Here is a 9,455-nt window from a genome sequence, read left to right on the forward strand (position 1 = left end):
GAAATGGTGGGGCGTGGGGGTGAAATGATGTACCGTGGAGGTGAAATGGCGGGGCGTGGAGGTGAAATGGCGGGGCGTGGGGGTGAAATGATGTACCGTGGAGGTGAAATGGCGGGGCGTGGAGGTGAAATGGTGGGGCGTGGGGGTGAAATGATGTACCGTGGAGGTGAAATGGCGGGGCGTGGAGGTGAAATGGCGGGTCGTGGGGTTGAAATGATGGACTGTGGGGTTGAAATGGTGGGGCGTGGGGTTGAAATGGCGGACTGTGGGGTTGAAATGGTGGGGCGTGGGGTTGAAATGGCGGACTGTGGGGTTGAAATGGTGGGGCGTGGGGTTGAAATGGCGGACTGTGGGGTTGAAATGGCGGACCGTGGAGGTGAAATGGTGGGGCGTGGGGTTGAAATGGTGGACTGTGGGGTTGAAATGGCGGGCCGTGGAGGTGAAATGGTGGGGCGTGGGGTTGAAATGGCGGACTGTGGGGTTGAAATGGTGGGGCGTGGGGTTGAAATGGCGGACTGTGGGGTTGAAATGGCGGACCGTGGAGGTGAAATGGTGGGGCGTGGGGTTGAAATGGTGGACTGTGGGGTTGAAATGGCGGGCCGTGGAGGTGAAATGGTGGGGCGTGGGGTTGAAATGGCGGACTGTGGGGTTGAAATGGTGGGGCGTGGGGTTGAAATGGCGGACCGTGGGGGTGAAATGGCGGGTGAAAATCCAGTCGATGAGATGTCTGTATTTGTAAGCAATTCCTGAAATGATAACACATTCATCACATATATTGTACACTTATACATATATATACTTATACAATATTATATATATATATATAGTTGAGGGAGTGAAACCTGCCAATGAATGAAAAATATCTGTAGTTATTCAATAAAGAAAATAATAATGATAATGCACAGATAATTACTATTTGTAGTAATCACATAATAACACACATGTATCACATGTTCTTACCTGTACCTCATCCGAAGATAACCACAACACATAAAGAGTGGAAGGCCCATCTATGCCATGATCTTCTAGGGTACCTACTAGATTGCTATATAACGGAGTTGGTGAGAGTGGCAACTGCACTGAGAACACTTCACTTGCCATGTCATCAACACCAGCAAATGCAACCAGGTCCTGTCAGAAGCAAAATAAATTATCAGTAATTGAAACAACTTTCTTCAACAAATTAAAAAGTAGATAATAAAATAGCAATTAACCTGAAATGACTGAGAGACATTGAATCTCCTCTTCAGGATTCTCCCATCTGGGTATTTAAATTGTATCATAAGACCATCGGCCGGCTCAGGAATTGCTGATATATGCCTCCGGCGATCATCTATTGCCTTTTTAAAAAGTTAAACATTTTTAGTTACATACACAGAAAAAAATATTGTGGCCAAATTTTTGACGACATCATATTTGAATATACCTTTCTGCGTCGCCTTTCACACTCTTCCATCTGTCTCCTTCTTATCTCCTGTTACATTTGAAAATGTACAAACACAAAATAACATATTTTGAAGAACAGTTTCTTGTCGACATTGACTTCCATAGTATTTATTTTCCACTGTGGAAGTCAATAGCTACAACCAAGTGTCTGGTCACCAACATTCACAAAATATCTTATTTTGTGTTCAACAGATTTTTTTTTTTTTTTTTTTATCATACAGGCACCAAACAACTAGTATTATTTGTATTATTATAGGCCTACTTACCCTTGCTCTGTCAATTTCCAGGGAGTTTTTGTACTCTATATCTTGTTGTTGCCTTAGGGCCCTCCATGCCCTTAAATCCTGCACAGATCCATATAAACACATGCTTATTTAAGAAAAAATAATATAAATGTTGATTTTGAGGTAGTAGTGCAGCATATAACACAATAAGAAATACTACTCAATTCTGTTTGTAAATAGAATGAATCCATGAATAATGAATGGAACTGATCTAGCGAACAACAGCTTGGTGTAACTCTGGTCTATTAACCTACTAATTGTAGTGAAACACTTTTTCATTTACATTTTTCCCCAATCACATTTTCAATCATAAAAAATTAGGTCACTCAAAAGCTTAAACACTCAAATTTCATCCTGTGAAAATCGCCAGAAGCTGTTCTTAGAAAAGAGTTTACAGTACACAAATATTACTTGCTGAACAAAAGTTTCCTTTTAATATCTTAAACAAATTGTTACATTGTCATCTTGCACTATAGCTTCATCCTCAGCTGGCTCCAAAACCTGAAAAAGATCAAAAAGCTGTTCTTAGAAAAAAACATATCCCTTGCTGTAAACTGCCACACATGTTAATCATGTATTGCTTTCAATATCTTAAAATTAAAAAATTGTTACATTGTCATCTTGCACTATAGCTTCATCCTCAGCTGGCTCCAAAACCTGAAAAAGATCAAAAAGCTGTTCTTAGAAAAAACCCATATCCCTTGCTGTAAACTGTCACACATGTTAATCATGGATTGCTTTACATTTTAACAATTGATAAATTTACATTGTCATCTTGCACTAAATCTTCATCTCCAGCTCGCTCCAGAACCTAAAAAAAAAAAATATATATTCTATCAAAACAAATTACTTGCTGAAGAAGTGTCATTTAATCACATAAATGATCTACTACAGTTTTTCTTCACTGCTTTTGAGCATTTCTCAGATCAGATAGGAAATTCTCAAAACTGATTGGTCAGATGCCACATCACGTTGACACTTGTGCAAAATGCACATAAAAGGAGCTGAGCTGAAAAAACATTTAGATAGAATCATACCCTTGGTCTAATGTACACAGCAGAACGTGAGTTCCTGAGTTCTTGGCAGGACTTTATGGTAGCGGGGCAAACTGTGGGGAGGATTAATGGGATAATCTGCCTGTGCCGATTTAATCGGCAGAGTGTGAATTCACACTGCTGCACTTCAGGAAATTCCTCCCTTATTTTTGCCACAAATTCCCTCTCAGACATGGAATGTGGGACAACCAATAGTTTTTGTGTTGTTCCAGCTGTAAAGAGGGGTAAAAAAAGGTTTAGGCAGAGCATGAGAAAGAACAATTTGATTGGTTACAAGATCCACTTTTAACAGCTGTTTTCAGAAATAGCTTACTGCACATTTAAAGGCCCCATATTGTTCACCTTTCTAAAGTTTTATTTTACGTTTTGATGTCCTTAAGAATATATATTTGCTGTATAAGCACCAAAAAGCATCTCAATATTTATTTTACAGCTCCTTTCTCAGGAGCTCTGCCAAGAACAAGTCGATTTTGGTCTGTCTACTTAATATTCATGAGCCTCTCTTCTGATTGGCCCGTTGTTTTCTGAGTGAGCCACCATTGGTAGGGGTGGAGACTGAAGGCGGAGACTGAGTAGTTCTGACATCACATTTATACAGAAGTCACAATGGCTCCTGAAATGGCACAGCTATTTTAAAACAGTCGTCTGTGGATCGACTGTTTTGAAACTTATATTATAGTTTTACAGACCCTAGAGCTCTGTTATCATGAAGAAAGCCAAGGGATTTCAGTTTTGACAATATGGGACCTTTAAAATAATCTTGTCATGTACAAGTTATGTGAAATTTTACTTTACACTGTAAAAAATGTGTAACCCTCCCAAATCAAAAATTTCAATTGACCGATAACATCTAAATTTTTCAATTGGCCCAAGTGAAAATCTGTACATTTAATTTTAGAATTTACAGAATTTCACTTGGTCCAATTGAAAAATTTAGATGTTATCGGTCAATTGAAATTTTTGATTTGGGAGGGTTACAAATTTTTTACAGTGTAATAGTTACATATTTTAGCATAAAATATGCACACGCCTTGGCATATATATTGTGTCATTCCCATTTTGAATCAAACCCATTCTTATTCTTGCCAGGCGCACTCTCGGTGGTCGTTGTGTCGCAGATGTTCCCTGTCCCCTTTGGAACATCCTCAGTCTTATTCAACACAAAATACAGAACACATTACTTAAAAAATGAACAGGTATAACTTATCAAGAGCCCAACTAAAGCAGTCACTAATCACCATCATGGTAACTAAAACAATAAATCAACAACATCTAAACCTCTGTTAATTCTCAAACAGAACTGTAGCAGAACAGAAGTTAAGTCAGTCTGGTTAGTAATAAGTGAAGCTGGTAATGCTGTTTGTGAGTGTTGTTTAATCCTCCTTTGCTGAGATCTTGAGGGATTTTATGTTTTTTATGTTAATTTGATTTCATCAAGGCTGTGTCTGAAGTAAGATGTAGTTATTGTGTTTCTGCTCGTCGCTTCTCTCTTCTTTCTGTTCTTGTTATTTCTCTAAATTGACATTCCCAAAATTCCCTGCGTGAGACTTCACATTTAATGTTATTTCATTTAAATAATTATGTTTCTTCTTAGTTTTTGTTTTCAGTTATGTACATTTGGGGTTTATATTACATATAATTTGTTTAATTAATGTCTATGGCATTATTTGGAGTCATGCGTGTCACTATGATGTTGTTTTGCATTTGTAGACTGTACACCATCTTTACATTATCATATACAATCAACTTATGGAAAACGAATGGTGGTGATCTTTGAATCATCACAATCTATTAAAGTTACTGCATTGTTATAGGCAGAGAAAGTTTGGGGGTTTTTTCTTGGAGTGTGCAGGTTTTAAGTATAGCAGAGGTTTTAAGGTGGAAATCATCAATATAGACTAGGCCTATTTATTAGCCTATTTAAATTATTGTTCATCCATAGGAAATTTTGATCAACGGCGAAGGTTTTACTGCAAATAATGTGGTAAAACCATGGTTAATTTTCATAAGGGTACAAATTACTAGTCACATTGGATAAAAGAATCTGATAAATGCAATGCAAATGTATCTGGGTCATTATACGAAAACGTGCCATTTCCCACTTTTAATGTTTGATTTTCAAAGTACTGTTTTGAAAATCTTTAAGCCCCTTTTTGGATGGAGTAGATCCTGCTTTTCTGATGTATCAAATACTTATGTCATGCAATAAAATGCAAATTAATTACTTAAAAAATCATACAATGTTATTTTCTGGATTTTTGTTTTAGATTCCGTCACTCACAGTTGAAGAGTACCTATGATAAAAATGACAGACTTCTACATGCTTTGTAAGTGGGAAAACCTGCAAAATCGGCAGTGTATCAAATACTTTTTCTCCCCACTGTATATTATGTAAATACTATTAGTAAGAAAAGTACGTCTGTGAAAATTCTCAGTCACCCAGGTCATAGTTATCCAAGAAGGGTTGGCTCAGGGGTGACAACCCCACAGAGGTTAAATACCTGGCACTCCCCATCAGTCATTTAGAACTGAAGAAACCCCTTGGATGAGAGGCAAAGCAAAGTCCAGTTGCCCTTGATTTAACCCTTCTTGGGTTTACAACATGGGTAAGACACACAAAAGCATACTTTCGTCAACCCTGTTACCCTGGAATGATAACAGGGTTGACGGTAACAGGGTTGACGAAAAATGTTATTGGCTGCCATTACTAGCCATGAGGTATAGGTAATGACACCACATTATGTGCCTTATTGAGAGGCTTAAATGTTGTAATATATGTACATTTTTAAATATGTACAAATAACTTTTTAACCTATGCTTTTCTGGTAACAGGGCTGACACAATGAGCGTGTCCCTGTCTTTCAGACATTACATAAACATAAAGAAAATTCATTAAAAGAAGATAACACTTACTTGTTTTCTACCATCAACATCATGAAAGGCAGATGATGTCACTTCCTGGAACTGATGCAACTTTTGGAACAGTCTATTATCTTTAAAGAGGTGTTTTCATAAAAAGTAACAGGGTTGACGAGAACCTAGGGACCCGACTAAATTGTGTTTTTTTTCTAAATTTGACACATGTTAAGAATAAAATCCATTCATGACTAATGAACTGACACTTAATGCTTTATACAAGTATATGGTTTTTTATGATATTTTGACTTTTTTGGCCTCAATAGCAAGTAGAAGTAGAAAAATCATACTGAGGGACAGGCCATTTTCAACATTTCTGCAAGATGCTTTGCACAAAAATGTGATTAAAATCCTTTAAAAACAAAAGAAACAGAAATTAATTTATTCTTATATTATGAGACATATTATGGAAACTAAATTATAAAATATTTTATTTGTTTTATGGTTTATTAAGATTTACAGAGCTTTTTTTTCTGAGGGACACAAAATGGCACGTTTTCGTATAATGACCCATCTATTTCATCTGTTAACTGAAAATTAATGTAATAAAAATAAATTTGCAACTGCCATTGAGATTGGTGTACATTGCTTTTTTTTTTTATCCATTATAGTGAATTTTGGTTAGCATGAGTAACTGATTATAAATCGTGGACCGACCGTGGTCCGCCAGAAAACACTTATTATAAACCAGCGGCACGATAGCGGACCACCGTCGGGAAAGCGTCGGTGATCCGCCGGTGGGCCGCCACTGGCCCGCTGGACTCATGTTAGCTGGGTAGGCTTTTTAGAACGTATGCATAATAATAATAACAACAATAATAATAATACCGTAATAAGAAAAAGAAGAATAAGAACCCATTCTACCATGCGAACCTACAAGTTAAGCAAGCATTACTAGGCTTACCTGTCGATTAGTCCTTCTCCTGCAGAATTTTCTCCGTCTTCTGCCAGTCTGTTTTGAATCAAAGAACTGAACCTATCTGCCAGAGAATTCAGCCTTCTGTGTCGCTCCATCAGCTCTCAAAGTCTCAATATCTTGATTGTCGAAAACGAAGACCTCAAATCACAAAATGGAGTTTAAATAATGCGCGGGCAGATTCCTAACCAATGGACGGCGGCGGCGTTTCTTAGTGCGAAATTTTGAATTCGAATTCTACCCATAATTCTTCTCAACGGGGCTATATGGCCTATTATTATTAATAATATTAATACTAATTGTTATTAATAATAATATTAATACTAATTGTTATTAATAATAATATTAATACTAATTGTTATTAATAATAATATTAATACTAATTGTTATTAATAATAATAATAATAATACAGGGCTTTTCTTGGGTCAAATTATAGTCTTCGGTGGTGGTCTTTTTTTAAGATGTGATTTTACCACTGGATTTCATAGCTTTTCATAGCTTTTCTATTTTGTTGACCTGATAATTATGTTGGTATATAATCATTAATATTAAAAAAGTAGATGGAAAAGAAGCAATGAAAAAGTTTATTTTGTAATTTAACTTTTTTTATTGTTCAACAGTCAAAACTTGGAGTCCTCACCATTATTCAGTAATCATCTTTGCAATTACACATTCAGCCAGTAGGCTAGCCACCATCAGTCAAACAAAACAAAAGCACATAAGAAATAGCCTAGTTAAGGGACCCGCACTTCACAATTAAATTTTCAGAGCCTAATGCAAATGCAAAAATTAAAAATTAAAACCAGACATACTTTTTCTTGTTTTTCCAGTATCAATGGATAGTTGCCTTTTCTCCCCCTTTTTAAATTAATTGTGCTAAATTGTGACTTCAGAAACAAACATTTGAATAAATGAAATATAACAGATTTTCTATTTTTTCGTATTAAATTTGCGCCGTGCACTAACTTTATCATTTCATTGATGCAACGGCTTTATTTACACTGCATGCACGTTGAGAAGTTTGAAAGACGGAACACAGGACGACATTTTTTACCCAAAGTAGCAGTTTTTATTGTTAATAACTGCACTGTTAAGTGTTAACCCTTGCGGTAGCCTAAATAAAGGCCATATTCTGACAATATCATTTTCCATTAAAACAGTGTTGCCAGTATTTTACTGTAAAAAAAAAATGGTAAGGTCTAACAGTCTGTGCTAACAAAACATTGAATAAGCTTGGTTGAGATAATCTAACATAGCCAACAACAACTAGGCTATGCGGAAAAATAATTCGTATTCGTAAAGCATAACAAAACAAACATAACATAGAACAAAGACGCTGCTTCTCTGTCTGGAACGCATCTCTCTCTCGTTTCTTCTCCTCATTGCCGTCAACCTATGAGAAAGAGAGCTGCGCGCTCATAGAGGCAGAGCGACACAGAAGGGAAACAGAAAGAAACATAACATAAGACATGGACTATAACCACCGACCGTAATAGCCTATATCATAACCTATAACAAGAATATCGTTGTATGGGTCTAAAGACAAAACCTCAATAGCTAATAGCCTATATGACATAACAAAAATGACATTTACAGTCTAATGATCAGATGCCGTTCATAATTCCGGTAGTTAGTGTAGTTAGATGTTCCAAACATATTTTCATACATAGCCTATTATCCTTTCCACTCAATTGCCAAAATGGGGACATGCAGAAAATGCTTCTTTTTTTTCTTTTTTTGTAGTTTTTATTATCCTAATGTTTTTAATTATATATTTAAAATTTGTAGTTAGCTTAATGGACATTAGGCTTTATAATAAAATGTATTTTAGAGTTATTTTTTCATGCAATTTTATTGCTGTTTTATTTTATTTTATTCCTGGGGACAGAAGAAAAGACATTCCCTTTCGGTGGAATGACTCATAGGCTATAGGCCTATAGGCCATCTGCGCATCTATACTTTACAGCTATTATATGGAGATAAATTTGCTGCCAACACTGATTAAGAATACACTATTAATAAACAATTAAAATGCTATGTAATTTTTTCAGACACATTTATTATCATTAGCCCACTTTTGCCGGTGCTTTGCGGCAATATGCATGCGCTTTGCACTCAGGATTGAATATAAACATGCGATTAGTCCGTGCTTAAATGAATGACCCTAGGAAAAATATTTAGTCTATGGCAACTCTAATCAATAGCCCATTAAATAGCTGACATGATTTAATTAGTAGCCTAATTAGTTCCCAGCTCTTACATTAAACTGAGTTAGCATAATTAGTTAATTAACTAATAAAATCACAAAATAAATTTTCATAAGATGCTAACATATAGCATTGCTTATTCCACCACACAAATGACTGTTTATAAGGTGACAATCCGTTATACGATTGTAGGCTGTATCTTGAAGATTTTTGTATTTTATTGTATCTTCGATCTGTTATAAACACGAAGATTGACATTTCGTTAATAAAATAAATAATAACACAATGTTTCTTTAATACTCAAAATAATTTCCAGAACAGAGAGATACTCACACACATGTAGCCAGGGCCGTTTCTAGGCATAGGCAAACTAGGCAGTTGCTTAGGGCGCAAACAGCCGGGGGCGCCAGTAAGAGCCCTAGTCACACCAAGAGATTTTTTTCTCGCCCAAGCAAGTGGAAGAATTTTTTTTTTTACATTTCCAATAACAGACAGTATATTTGCACAAAATTCCTGTGTTTATGACAAAAAGACACCTGCCACTAAATATCTACAGTGGGTAGGTCGTTGGGCGCGAGGTGATTGAAAGTAGCTTTTTTTTACACATTATAATGTATAATGTGCAAAGTG

This window comes from Carassius carassius, chromosome 44, assembly GCF_963082965.1.
Source record: "Carassius carassius chromosome 44, fCarCar2.1, whole genome shotgun sequence".
In the NCBI taxonomy this organism is placed as follows: domain Eukaryota; kingdom Metazoa; phylum Chordata; class Actinopteri; order Cypriniformes; family Cyprinidae; genus Carassius; species Carassius carassius.